Source organism: Chelonoidis abingdonii, chromosome 13, assembly GCF_003597395.2.
Source record: "Chelonoidis abingdonii isolate Lonesome George chromosome 13, CheloAbing_2.0, whole genome shotgun sequence".
Lineage (NCBI taxonomy): Eukaryota > Metazoa > Chordata > Testudines > Testudinidae > Chelonoidis > Chelonoidis abingdonii.
This window is the reverse complement of record NC_133781.1, coordinates 11,737,764-11,752,348: the sequence shown is the minus strand read 5'-3', so window position 1 is coordinate 11,752,348 and position 14,585 is coordinate 11,737,764. Positions and strand designations below refer to the sequence as shown.

Below are 14,585 nucleotides of genomic sequence, written 5' to 3'. Positions count from 1 at the left end.
CCAGCACAACAAATTAACATACAGGTAAATACACCCCAAAGACCATCATAGCTGAATTACTTTGCGGTTCCTGGGTACTTACAGATGTTTAGAAGAAGTATTAGGAGAGAATTAGAAGAAGACTTGTTTCCTCATAGCTAAGAAAACAACAAAGACCCCGAGTATACAAATTCCCGCCCCTGACTTTAAACAATCCAGTTCTCTGATTGGTCCTCTGGTCAGGTGTTCGGTTACCCTTTTCAGGTAAAAGAAACTTAACCCTTACCTTACCTATCCATTTATGACACTATGAGAGCCAAGTTTATTTTCACATCTCTTCCATTACCGCATCTCAGCTCGATGAGAACGAGATTTTACCTTTTGTTGGCTTGCTTGTAACTGTTGAATCTGTCCTTGTTCAGCTGTCTTTAGTTCCAGTTTCCCTGTGCGCACACTACAAGATGGGGTTCGTTCTGGGAAGACAACTTCATTGCATTTTTTTAAAAAAAAATCTGTATCCTAAGGGGATGTTAAACTGGCTGAAAGCCAGGGGGACTGTTGTGATCACATAGCCTGACTCCTGCACAGCACAGGCCATAGTATAGACATGGCCAAACTGGGGCTCATGAGCCGCATGCACCTCTTACAGTTAAAGTGTGCCTCCCGGAGCCCACCACGTGCCCCCTTGTTCTCCACCCACAAGACTGGGCAGGGAGGAGCCCAGGGCTTTTACCCTGCAGGGATGGGGGAATAGGGGCTTTAGTCTGCGGGGGGGCGGGGGCGGCATTGGGGAAGAAGCCCTGCACCCTGACAGGTGATGCTCCATGGGGCAGTTTGTGTGAGTCTCCCAGCTCTCAAACTTCTGAAGATTGTATGCAGCTCGCAGGGTCAGTAAGTTGAGCCACTTCTGCCATAGTGCATCTCTGAATGAATTCCTGTGTGAACTAGAGCACTGATTACAAAAAACATCAAGCTTGATTGAAACCTTGCCAGTGATGTGGAATCTTCCCAACCCCTGGGAAGTTGTTCCAGTAGCTAATTGCTCTCACTGATAGAAAGTTATGCCGTGTTTCTAGTCTGAACTGCTCCCACTTAAACTTCCAACCACTGGCTCCTGTTGTATCAGTGTTTGTGATAGCCTCACAACTCAAGAAACAGGGCTACTGCTGTAATGATAAAAGCAGCAGAGAATCCTGTGGCACCTTATAGACTAACAGACGTTTTGGAGCGTGAGCTTTCGTGGGTGAATACCCACTTCCACTACAAAGTCCTTCAGTAAATTGTTAACGTTGACTTAATGTTATGGATTTTGAGGGAAGGGAAACTAACTAGCGGTTTTTGCTATTTTGTCTTCTATGCTGTTGTCCTAACATTAAAATCCTAATAGACTCCAGTGAAACCACATTTAAAGCCAAGTACTGAGTGTCTGTAGACAAACACAAAGTGTTTTGCACTAATCCAGAATTGTTTCTCCACAGTTTTTTATGCATAAAACATTTTAGCCCCATGTTTGCACCTGAAATCCAGGAGGCAACTGGAATGATGAACTTCCTTTAATAACATGGGGTGAGAAACAACCAGTCACTCAAAATTTACACCACTCTATCAATTTATAGCAGCTGAAATCAGTGTTACTGATCAGAATCAGGCCTGTTTGTGCACTAGGCTGAAACAGTGTTGAAGGGGGCAGAGTCAGGAATATTGTACAAAGAAATCTAAGATGTTGATAGTCAGGAGGGATTAATATTAAAGTCCATGAAGCCAAGGAACACAAAGTAACCGGTGCATCTACACAGCAGCTGGAGCCACAGTTCCCAGCTCAGGTAGATGTATATGCACTAGTTCAACTCAAGGTAGTGTGCTAAAAATTGCAGGTGGCTGCAGTGGGCTAGTTGCAAGAGTCCAGTTCTTACCCCGCTCCCCATCCCCACCTGGTCAATACACAGGTCACCAGCCCAAGCTCCTGCCCGTACCAATGTAGCCACGCTGCTCTATGTAGGCACCAGCTCAAACGGAACTAGTGTGTATGTGTTTGGCCAAGCTGGGAATCAGGCCTCCCAGCTGTTGTGTAGATGTACCCATTGTAGGGGGAGGAGTACACTGGGGTAATCAGAATATTGATGGAAGGGGCAAAAGTCCAGGTAATTTTTTTAATACACAAGGTATTAAGAGCCAACTTCTTACAGAATTAAAAAAACAACCCCCAAAAGCTTGATCCAGGCAGCTGTCTCTGGGGCTAAAGCCTTTTTCAGCTGCTCCTAGTTTTGCCATTTAGCTCAATCATGTTTCCTACTGGGTTTAGAGGGTTTCTTTAACTTGTGTTTCCCAGTAACCCCCCTCCACCCCCCTTTTTTAGCACAAGAAGCATGCCTTTTTTTAAAGGAAATAGTCATCTGTCTAATTTCATCTGATTTAGCCAGTGGGCAGTGAAGTCTGATAATGATGAGAAATATTCTAAAGAACTCATCCATAAACAGCTGTTAGCTTTTAATCTAAACACTACCCCCTGGTTCCCTTCCCACCCCCACCAGGAACAGGAACGGGTGCTCTTTAAGTGGATCTGCCACCCTGGGGGAGGGAATAGGCGGGTGGGGGAGAGTAGTTCCTGCAAAGAATGAAAGAAAGCTGTAGGTGACCAAAACAAATACGATGCTCATTTCAGCCTGCCCCTTGGTGCACTCAAAAGCCTCCCTTTTTTAAACTTTCAGAGCAAAGCACCATTGAAGCATCAGGACAATGGAGATAGATCTTTCTGGGGGGGAGCAGGGTAGTGGAGCTGGCAAATGCATCTTTTGTTACTTTCACTTCTTTACTTGCCTTCTGCCATGTGCTCCCTCCCCCAGGGGAAAAAAATCCTCGTAGATGCTCACTAGCTGATAATGCCATTGCTTTCTCAAGGCCTCACTAATGGGATTATAACTAACTGGAGTGAACAGAATATTTACCACTTCATCTAAAATGATAGTAGGCTCCTCCAAAGCAGGCTTTTGATGTGTAAAGTGCTGCCCCCACCTCCCTACCAAGAAAGGAAGATAATTATTTAGTGGCAGTTCAGAGCTTTTAAGTACAAGAACAGAAAGAGGCTGCAGTGCTTACATTAAAGGGAGGCTCCTTCTAATGAGCCGGCAGGGTCCCCTAAACGTCTTGACCGGCTCTAGTGAAGAAGCAGCCGAGAGGAACGAGAATTTTTGCTTGCTCCATTTAATCTCCTGTTGAGAAACAGGAGAAAAGGGTTGGAACTTTCCCTTGTCTCTCCCTCCCCAGAAGGAAGTCCTGATTCTTCCTTGCCTTACACCACACCATCTTGCAGCTGTGCACAGCAGCTGGAAATGCCGCCTGCTCAGAGTGGTGGTGGTTTGGGCCCACCTTGCCCAGTTGTTAATCACAGGGTGGTTAAAGTCATGGAGAATGAGGCCACCAAGAAAATTCTCCCCACTCCCAGCCACATGGCCGTGTTTCTCTTTGACTGGCACGTGCAATCTCGAAACTGCTCTGCAGTCAAAGCTGACTACCACACTTAAGGTGGCAGGGGAGAAGATGGCATGGTGATAGAAGGGCAAGAGGTTGGGTTTGAGAGGGCTACTTTGAGCGGGCTGCTTTGAGCATCCAAGTGTTGGCACGTAAAACTGGGCTGCAAATCCCCTAGGAAGAGGCTTCCTCCCAGAGGTTCCCAGCATGTTATGCTTCCAGCTTCTTGGCTAGTAACTGGAGGAGAAGAGGAAAAACACTATCCTAGCACCTCAACAGAAGCCTTTTGCTAATGGGTGAAGGTGTGGGGGAGGGGATAAGGTGGTTCTGTTTTAGCTCAATTTTTACCCCCAACCAGAGCCTGGGGAGAGTCAGTGATGCACCTTTTATGGGGTGACTCTAGAAACAGGCCACAAACCCTGCTGAATAGATTTTAAATAAGTTTCTGTTGGTGATATGGGGGTGGGGGATCCCAGGCTCTTCAGGAGCTCCTCTGAGGCCTTGTCTGAGTTAGAAAGTTTTAGCTATTCTGTAATTAAAGTGGCAACTCCCCTTTGAGGGTGGATGCAGTTATACTTGTGTAAAAGTGGTTTTGCTTACACTGATATAACTCCTTCCAGGAGGGGAAGGAGAATGAGTTATACCCACGTAACTGCATCCATGCTAAGCCTTTACTGATATAAGTACTCCAGTCAACAGCCACACCCCTGACAAAAATAGTTATACTGGGAAAACCTTTAAAGGTAGGTCAGGCCTGAGAGCAAAAGCCATCCACACCCCCTGCCCCAGCCTGAGCCCCCTCCTGCATCCCAAATCCCTCCTCCTCAGCCCCAGCCTGGATCCCCCTCCTGGACCCCTCATTTCTGGCCCCTGCCCAGAGCCCATACACCTTCCCACATCCCAACCCTATGCCCAAAGCCCCCTCCCACACTCTAAACCCCCTCGGCTCCACCCCCCCAGCCCAGAGTCCCCTCCTGCACCCTAAACCTCTAATCCCTGGACCCACCCCAGCATCTGCACCCCCAGCCAGAACACTCTCTCCCTCCTGCACCCCAGCTCCCTGCCCCATCCTAGTGAAAATGAGGGAGTGAGGGTGGGGAGAGCAGGGCCTTGGAGGAGAGGTGGGGCAGGTTGTTTGGTTTTGTGCTAGTAGAAAGTTGGCAACCCTATGCAGCTTGTTAAAGTAACCAGCCTGGTTATTAGTGCTTTTGTATACTGGGAAGAGGTGGGGATGGGAAAAGAAACTTCTAGATTGGTAGAGATTGGCTCCATCTGCAGAGCTGAGATCTTGCTTTCAGAACAGATGCCAGTGCTAGCGTGAACTCAAACACAAGCTCTAATTAAAAAGGGCTGTACCATTGGCGCATTCTTGTTAGAGTTTCAGAGATGCCTTTTCCCCAACCCCCCCTCACCCCACCCTGAGTTCAGGGATGTTGGGATCCCATATTATTTAAGGCCTTGGGAGTCCAGCTCTGGAGCCTAATAACAAACACGGTGCATATTAAGCATATAATACTTACTTCTGCCACGAGTGCCGGGGACTGGACTAGATGACCTCTCAAGGTCCCTTCCAGTCCTATGATTCTAAGGTAGTTGTGCAAGTTAAACAATGTCTCTAATACCACCTTCACGTCCCTGCAGAATGAGCCCAGTGTGCTCCTCTCACCTGGTGTGCTTGTCAAGCTGCTGCTGTTTTTGAAGCCTAGCAGTGTCACTTCCTCTCTAGCATCTCTAAAAGGGGTTGATGTCCCTTTTCAAGTTAAGAAATGCTTGGCACATTTAATCTGCTGGGGTGAGGAGGAGAAGGGATGGCACAGGGTAAGTCCTACTGAGCCAACAGTGGTTTCCAAGTGCACAGGTCTCCTCTGTTCAAAAGGCAATTAGCAACTCCTTTCCTTAACCCTCCTGTCATGGGCCTCATCACCTGCATAAGCTCCAAAGGAAGCCAGGAGACAATGGCTAACCCACCCAGAAACTTGCACCAGAATAACGAAGTGTGAATTAAAATTGGCCAACGCTAGGGCAAAAAGCAGGTGAAAGATTGGATCTTTCAGAGAGCCAGGGATGCAGTAAATTGTCTATACCTTTAAACATACATTCGTTCTGGAATATAGTCTGACTGTGGAGACATGGTCTAGGGGTTAAATCACAGGCCGTTAATACATGGAGGCTAACAACTAGGTTTGTAACCATCAAAGGAGCGAGGTTCTGGAACAGCCTCCTGTGACGGGTCTTCCCCCTCCCCCCCCCCCCGGGGTGCCACCTGGAACAAGGGTACCACTGAGCCCTCTGCCCCATCAGCCTGGGCTCCCTGCCCACTAGGCATGCATTTGACGGCGTGGCGTCGACTTATACCCCTTCCAAAACTGCACAGGTTGGTTCAGTCACTCTGGGTTTTCTTGTGTAATTTGCCAACCCAAACAATGGGCTCCCACTTGAGATGAAAGAGCTCATGTGACCTGTGCTGTGGGGCGGAGGTGATAGCGCTACCGCCAGGGCCCTGGGTGCAACGTTGGGAGGGGGCATGGTCCTCAAACCCACAGTTTTTCATGTGAAAAATATATATTCTTGAAAAAATCTTCTCCTCCCCAACCAAACAAAGCAGAGCCAGGGTTTTAAATGGCTTTTATTCAGCTTTCTCATGGCAGTGGATGGGGTCAGGGGAGGATATTGATAAAACCCCAAGTGATAATTTCAAAGCCAAGTGACCTCGGTGTGGATGGCAGCCTCCGTGATACAATTAAAACACTTTATTACTTTAACATTCCCTGGGCTTGTCAAGTTCTTGCTTTAGAACCGTATTTTTTCCAGATTTCTAGGATCCAGTTATTTTAATCTTAAGCTGGAGGAAAGAGCTGCCTTTAAAACTTAAGTGTAGTTTGGTGCGGCCAGCGAAATAACTTCACGTTTTACGTAGCTTCCTTTCCACAGCTTGTGGTGGGATGGAGGAACACTTCTCATAGGATTTTCAAAACTCCCACCGCAAACTCCTTTGTGATTTCCTCCCCCTCCCCTCAAGCCATGCTCAGCCCAGACCATCTTTCCCTGACATTGGAGTCTGTCTTGAAGCTGCTTAGCTCATTCAGAACTTACTTGTGATGTCAGAAACAATCACGATTCAAGCCATGTGCCAGAAGTTTAAACTTGGCAGTAAGCCGTCTTTATTGCATCACTGGTAGGTACAGTTCAGCTCCTGACTCTTCCCATGAAGTCCTTCAAAACCCCCTTTAACACTGGACATTGCAGTGAAGCTGTGCCTAGTCTTGCAAGCTGCTGAGCACCTTCAGCACCATGCTGGATCAGGCCCAACTCCAGCTGCAGGAGGGTGGAGTAGGGCTAAAAGAAACCCAGGAGTATGTGTTTCAGTATGACTCTCAGCTCTTGTGCTTGGGCCCTCTCCCTTAGCATCTGCATTAGCTAGAGACTGGGGCTGGCTCCTGCAGGGTGCTGGGTATCTTCTGCTGTCATTTAAATCAGGGTGAGTTGGAAAGATGGGGTCTCTGCTTGCAAGCTGCAGCCAGGGTTATATGCGAATAGTCTTGGTTCGTTTTCTACAGAAGCTGCCAAATGACCTACCTGCAATAAAGTGTGCAGCAAACAAGAGACTGATACTGCATTTTAAAGACAAAGGCTGGTATTAAGCTGTCTTGCTGCATTGGGTATTTTCAGCTTCAAGGTTTTTTTTTTGTTGTCTTTTTCCCCCCCCCCCCCCCCGTGCTCTCTTGTCTAGCGTGCCCTGTTACAGCTTTTTTTAATCTAGCCCTCAGCTCGGTTGATAACTGTTGTAAATTTCTCCCACTTCCTGTCAGCAACCTGCTATCTGGGAGACTAGGAACAACTGGTTATTGCCCTGGCAAGGTGGATGAAATGTAAAGCAAAGCTGCTTGGTGCCAGCAATGGGGGTATTCTCCCCTCCCCGCCCTTTCACAGTGTCTCCAAATCTTCCCCGGACCCCCAGTTGAACATGCTCTTCTGAGCTAAATTTATATTCCTGATGGCCCTCTAAAACCACTTCTGTTTCCCCTTGGTGGTGAGAGCTATCGGTGCAGGGAGAGGATGGAACCGAACCTTTAAAGAGTGTTTCACTTAAAGAAATATTCATAATGCGAATGAAGGAAGATGGGAGGAGCTCATTTAATTTCCCAATGGGCGAAGATAACTCGGTATGTGAAACTGGAGCATCCAAGGGGTTTATTTTTGCTTCCAAAATAATATGCCTCCATTAAGATGACAGCGGTTCTACAGCACTGTCTCACCCCTCCCTTTGCCCACCAGTTCCAAACAGAGGATGGTGGTGGCCCTGATTTGATAAGTGTAAGGCACAAGAGAGAATGCTGTCAATCTCCGAAACCTTTCCCTCACTTCCCTGCTGGAGATAGAATTCAGCTTCAGGCTTTGAAAGGCTGTTTCCTTACAGAACCCTCTGTTGCACCTGCAGCCTAGTTCGTTAACGTGGAGTGGTTCATTGTGTCATAAAGGATAGGAACAAAGCAAAAAATACAAGTGACCAAACCCTAGTAAGCTGAGAACACAGACCATTTTTATTTGCCTCACACCTCCTCCTTGTTGTCATCACCTAGGGACGACGCTAGCTAGTGCTCTATAAATCCCTAACAGGAGTATTCCACGACTCTGCCTTTCCCCACTGCAGCCCTGCAAAGGAGGATGAGGAGAAGAGATTTATTTAAGGGGTTTCTTGCTCTCCGTTCACCTCTGTAGTATCTGTGCACTTACCAAACAGTAACCAGTTTGTCCTGGCAACACGTCCCAGGAGCTAGAAAAGTATTATCCACATAGAGAGGTTAAGGCCCAGCTTTTCAAAAGCAGTCTGTAACTTTGGGTGCTTTGGTTTGTCAGGTGTCTTTGAGTCCCTCCCTCACCATTTAAGGCTACAGATGCTGTACAGATCTACACTGCAGCTTTAGGAAGTGTTATGTTCGGGCTGATTTTAGCCACCTCAAGGCCAGCCTTTCCCTTGTCATAAATGACGTCTGAAGTTCAGATGTTCTGCGCATCTCAGCTGGTCTTCTGAAGCCTTTGGTTGGAAGTGGGTGCAGGGGAGTTTGCTGAGCACACGAACCTTCAGTCTAATCTAGTTGGGTTTTTAGACAGTCCATCAGGGTGCCTGAGCACCTTCCATAGAAAATATCAGGTCGCTGTATATTGGGTCTGCTTTTTTTTACACATTTGTCATGTCTTCCATCACTAAAAATTAAGCAAAACCTGCCTGGGTATTCTGAATCTGGCCTGCAGTGTAGACAGGCAAATGAATCTGGATTACAGGCCTGAACCTGAACTGAATGTTGTCGAAGCCCAAAATTTGCCTGATTCTCTCTCTCTCTCTCTTTCTTTAGCGTTGGTCTCTTCCTTCTAGGGAACAGCTGGGAGAAGTCTGGAAATACATCACAAAAAGATCATTCTCATTCAGGCTGTAGCCTGAGCTGAAGTGGGGAGAGCTGTAAATTTTGCAAGAGAGCATGATTTCCTGCCCAGTTTTACAGGCTCAAGAGGTTTAGATAAGCATCCAGGCATTTAGACCCAGATCCTCACAGGTAGCTAGGGACCTAACTCCCATTGTACTAAATGGTAATTAGGCACCTAAATACCTTTTGAGGATCTGAGCCATTCATGCTTATCCAAATAATATTTAAATAGTTCTCTTCATCTTCAAACTACTCAAAATACAACCCTGTCTCATCTCATCCCTCTCCCTCCATGAGACAGGCATTATAATCTTTTTGTTTTGGGAAACTGAGGCACAGAGCAGGGAGGTGATTGACTAAGGTCACCTGGAACAGAGCTGGAATTAGAATACAGGAGTTCTTTTCTCCCAGGCCCCATGCTCAAAGCTGCCTCAAGCGGAAGGGTCTGGGGTTGGGTTATATGCTGCTTTCCAATTGGAAAGTCTCCTCTGACAATTGCAGAAGCACATCACGCTTTGTCTACTCCTTCTTCCCTCTCTGATGTGCCCCGATAGGTCTCTGTGCCAGAGGCTTCAGAAAGAGAGACACAGGAGCAGGCACCTCTAGTTCTGCACCCACTGCGGCTGCCTCGCCCCATTGGCAACCCCAGAAAGGTGCTTACTCAGTTTCCATTCTCATAGCATGTCCAAAATACTGCAGAAAACCTGCCCCATGCATAATGTGGCTTTGTGGATAGAAACCTACAGAGGCAGGAAAACAATATTTGTACAGTGTAAATATGACATGGGAGATGATCAGCCAGAAATAGTGGGTTAAAATGAAATGCTCGTCTCAGACTTTGTCAGAGGTGAATACAATCTCTATGGACATATGCAGGAGGGGAGGAGACACGCTTAAAGCTAAAATCTGCCATGCTGTGGATGTTGCTGATACGCCTCCAGATCAGATTCCTGACAATAAGAACCACTTGGGCGATAATTGTATTGGATAGAATTCGTGCCACATGTTTCGCAAACTGGACTCTGCATGCTGCCTAGATTCAGAAATGTTTTTTCTAGTCAGGTTTAGCTTTCCACCCATCCTCTTCTACCCCAACACACCCAACTTTCTTACATTTATGGTTTGTTTTCTCCCCCTCCTGGGGAATAGGTGCAGGAAGGATCACTACAACAGCCCTGACATGCTTCTGTTCCATCGGTATAGCTAGTCAGTCACATACAACCTTGCTATCCTCAGGGAAAGCTTTTGTCTCTCTTGCAAATGTAGGTCTCTTGTACCTGCCGACTGGATACAAACAAATAACAGCTCGACAGTTTGTAAACCTTCCCTCATCCACCCACCCCCTCCCACTGACAATAGCCTCTCTGGATATTCTTTATTGAGAAGTGTCAACAGATTAGTTCAGAGTCCCTTTGTGCGGACAAAAAGCTGCCACGAAGGGCATTAGGCGTCGGGGATTGGATACCACGTGGCCACCTGTCATTGTGACTTCCTAAATTTATCTCTCTCTGTCTTTCAGATTGGAAGAGTTTGTGTTTAAAATACTGCAGTTTCAGCAGAGGGTGTTTTTTTGTTTGTTGTTTTTTTAAACATTTATGTGCGCTTGCTTTATTAATAAAGATTGGGGCCTGCAAAGGGCCTGGGGATTAGAGCGGTTAGGCTCTCTTTATTCATTCTTACATTAATCTAAGTGGTTAATAGGTAAAGTAGGCCAATCCATCTTGAGGGTAAGCCCATCACTTCGCCTACGATGGGTGAAGCTTTGCTGAACAAATATTCATTACAGGAAAAGCTTTTTTAATTCTATCTTCCCTGACATGCTAAGAGCTCGGAGTTAGGTGCTCTGCTCTCTGCCTGTGGAAAATTCATCTCTCTGCTCACACAGGCACTTCATGGCTTTGCCAAGACTCTCTTCCATGGAAGCTTTAAGGACCAAATCCTTGGTTGGTGTCAGTTGCCATAGATCCACTGAAGTAAGTGGACCTATTCAATCTTCTACCAGCTGAGGGTCTGGCCCAGTGTGCTGTGGTGTTTGTATGAGGGGTGGCTGGGAACTGCCAAGGGTGGGGTTTGTTAGCTTTCTGAAAGCATCGGGCACCCAAACCTTGCCCAACCAAAGAGTATGGGAGAGGTTGTCAAGGGTGTAAAGGGTATTAAGGTTGCCAATGGCTAACTCCCCTTTCATTATCTCCCCGTGTTAACAGTTTATCAGGAGCAAAACCCATTTGCACAAAACAGAGCAGATTGAAGCTACCCAGATCTTTAACTTGGATGTACATCTTCTGCAGGTCAAGGCAGGACCCCATAGTCCCCAAGAGCTGCACCTGTGTATTAGAAATGAGGAGTAGTCGTAGAATACATTACAGAGCCATCGGGGCAGCACATTATCCTCTTTAGCCTTTATGCACAGCAGATCAGCAATAGTGGGGCAAAGTTAGATTCCCCTCCTTTCATCCTGATGGGTTGCAGCATGCCAACACGTGTCCGCTACAGCAGTTCTTCTGACCACTGTCTCTTCAGTGCTGCTTCTCCACTGATTTAGTTTGCTCTTGCTGTTCCTGCAGCTCTGGGATCAGTCCCTTTCAGAGCGACTAGGGTGTACGACTTGGGCCAACTCCTACTTGCACCAAAGCCAACAAGAGTTTCATTGTGGACTTCAGTGTGTGTAGGGGTTGGTCCCTTAGTGCCATGATGAAACCAGTTTGCCCTTTGTATATACCCATGAATCAGATGGTGGCTCAGCTCAGAATCATCATGATCTATTATTAGTTAAGCTAGGTATCAACAAGCATTAGCTACTTCTCCACCTGTGTAAATCTCAGGCCATCTGGTAAACCTGTAGTCCTATGACTTTGATGCTTCCCCTGTTTAGTCACCAGCAAGCCAACTACTCTCCTGTTTAGGAAAGCATGCAAGACCCGTATGTAGATCTCTGCTAGAGATGGGCCAGACCATCAAAGTTGGACCTAGATACAGATCTTAATTTTCCTAAAGCATGAGGCTGTTTTTAATCCAATGTTCAAACCCATCTTAGTCTCAACAGGCTTCATTGTCCATCAAATACCATTGCTGTCCTTTTTGCTTTGTACGCTGCCTTTTAAAACAAGGCAGACCCTGTGAGACAATCTCTGTGATTCTGTTGGTGGTCTTGGGACACTACCAGTATACAACAGAGTGTCAGCGCATAGTGGGAAAGCTTTGCTTTGGAACTAGATCCTGGTGGATCTAGTTCAACAACTCTAATGCATGTTGAGGGGGTCTTTATTCTTACTCTTCTTTGCCTGGAATACCTTCTGAAAAGCTTGACAATCACATTTCTCTCCCTACCAGTTTTATTCTTCTTCACTGGCAAAGAACAGACTTTGGGTTTTTTACATGCAGAGGAAGGCACATTGTGAATCTATTTGGCTGCTGCTATTGTACCTGTGCCAGCCTTTCAACAGGGAAGTTCATAGCTCTAGAAACACCATCTTTCCGCAAACTGCCACTGCAGATCCAGTAGGGGGAGCCCAGACAACTTTGCTGTGAAACTCTCTTGAGCTAATCCTGTAAGGAACTGAGCACCCTCAGCTCACTCTGAAGCTAACAGGAGCTAAGGTGTGTCAGCAGCACTTCACATGAATTCTGGTTCTGGCCAGCTGTGGCTCTTTTGTAAGTCTATTGGGAGGTGGATGTACGTCTGTAAAGGCAGAAGGCCACTCGACCATGAGATTTATGATTCTTCTCCCAGTGAATCCCTCTTTTCCAGTATCCCAAAGGCCTATGGATTTAATTGCTGTACCTGCCAGAGGTGATTTATTTATTTATTTTTGGATTTTACAAAGCATAATGGAGCACTTGTCCAGTGTTCTTGGTGCCCTGGATGTTCTTTTAGAAAACTAAATAAACACCCCTGTCACTTCCTCTCTGATTGGATCAACTGACCGACCAACACCATAAATATAATAAAAATAGATTCCTTCTGCTTCCCCCTCCTGTGCAATCCAAGAGTTCTGCACACCACCACTGCCCAGCCCTTCCTAGATTTGCAGAGTTTAAGGACACCAGGGACCATTAGATCATCTAGTCTGTCCTCCTTATAACACCAGCACTTAAATTTCACCCAGTTACTGTGTTGAGCCCAATAACTTGCTTGGCTAAAGCATCTCTTCCAGAAAAGCATCCAGTCTTGAAGACAGCAAGAGATGGAGGCTACTTATCTTCTCCAGGGAGAAAAAGCAGGCCTTCTACCATCCCTTGAAGGCTAATGAGCTCTGGCTCTCTCAAACCTGGGGAGGAAGGGAGTTCCCAAGGTCCAGCACACTAACAGACTTCTCTTTCTGCTTCCAAAGTGGCTTCAACGTAGGCATCTCCACCAACCGCAGCTGCTGCAGTAGGTTGCAGGGGTGAATCATCTCCTAGATAGGTAGCTCCCAGGCCAGTAGAGCCTTTGTAAGTCAAAACCAATATCTTAAGCCAGGAGACAGCCAGCACAGGCTATGGAGATCAGGTTCCGTTTTCTCAAAAAACCAGACACTGGTGAACAAGGGGCCTGTCAAATTCAGCCTCAGCTCTGGTGAGATTCAGTAGTTGTCGCTGGGCCATTATTGGCCTGCTATGTTTTGTGATTGGCTTAGAAAACAGACCTTTTGTAGGATTTGCCAGTTGGAGAGCAGCTTCTCCTGAAAATCACTATTCTACCTGGCAGAGTGGTTTTTTGGAGACTCGCTCACCCTGGGAATTTGATAGAACCTATGCTGCTCTATCTGGCACCTGTGATCAGGCATGGCATGCGATGAGTAAAAAGCACTGCACCTGTATGAAGCATGTGGAGTTAGGCCTTGCTGTGGGTGAAACGCAAGGGCCTGGGAGAGGTGAAATCCACTTCCTCTGGCAGCTTGCATGGTCGGACACGACATCCATTTAAACATGGATCTGACAGCACTTCCACTGGCCTGCCCCATCATTGCCCTACATGCTGACCTATGGAAAGCTGGCACAGAAACCTTTCCCACAGCACCCAGTAAGGGCAAAGACGAGCTGCCCTCCCACAGAGGTTTTGCCTCTTACCACTTTGCACAGACCTACTGTGGGCTTAAATGGCATGGGTTTTCTAGAGTGCACCTAAGCAAATCTTGCCTATAATGAAAGAGGAGCACGTAGATGTGAAAACATTTGGCATGTTAAATTACAGAGCCCCAGTGCTCCTTCCTTATGATGGCTCAATATGTTTGAGCTTAGTGAGTGGAATGCCTAAGAGGTATGTGGGATATTGCCTTTTGAAGAGATCTCTTTTTTCACTTGTATTTTCTATTAGTAGGACACACGTTACAGTGGATTTGATACATGGCAGCAAGGAGTTAAGTATTCTAGGAATGGGTATAATTTATACAAACAATTACTAGCCAAAGTGCACAGAAGCGATTGTCCTAGGCTAAGGATTTTCTTGCTGTTATACATTCACATTACGTGATATTAAAACACAGGGCTCAAGTTTTTCCCTTGGGTTCATGATCATGGCTCCCATTGAAGTCAACAGGAGTTGTTGTTTTTTATTATTTGTGTGTCGTGGACCAGGGCCCTGTTGTATTAGGTGCTGTACAAGTGTTATAGGAAACAATCGTGCACTTTCAGGGGGTCTAGAGGAAAAGAGAATTGAGACTAAGAGGCCTCTTCCCCTGAGTACACATGGTGGACCTGATGTTGACAAGTCAGCGTCCAGTTCTTTGTTCAACT

At 46.6% G+C, this 14,585-nt stretch overlaps 1 protein-coding gene and 1 long non-coding RNA gene across 2 annotated transcripts in view; one reads left to right on the top strand and one right to left on the bottom strand.

Moving 5' to 3' along the window:
- LOC142047658 (uncharacterized) overlaps positions 1 to 14,585 on the bottom strand; it is a 370,347-nt gene that overhangs the window by 251,332 nt on the left and 104,430 nt on the right. The gene's annotated exons all lie outside the window — the stretch shown is intronic.
- LOC116832186 (heparan sulfate glucosamine 3-O-sulfotransferase 3B1-like) overlaps positions 1 to 14,585 on the top strand; it is a 41,581-nt gene that overhangs the window by 25,839 nt on the left and 1,157 nt on the right. The window lies entirely within an intron of this gene.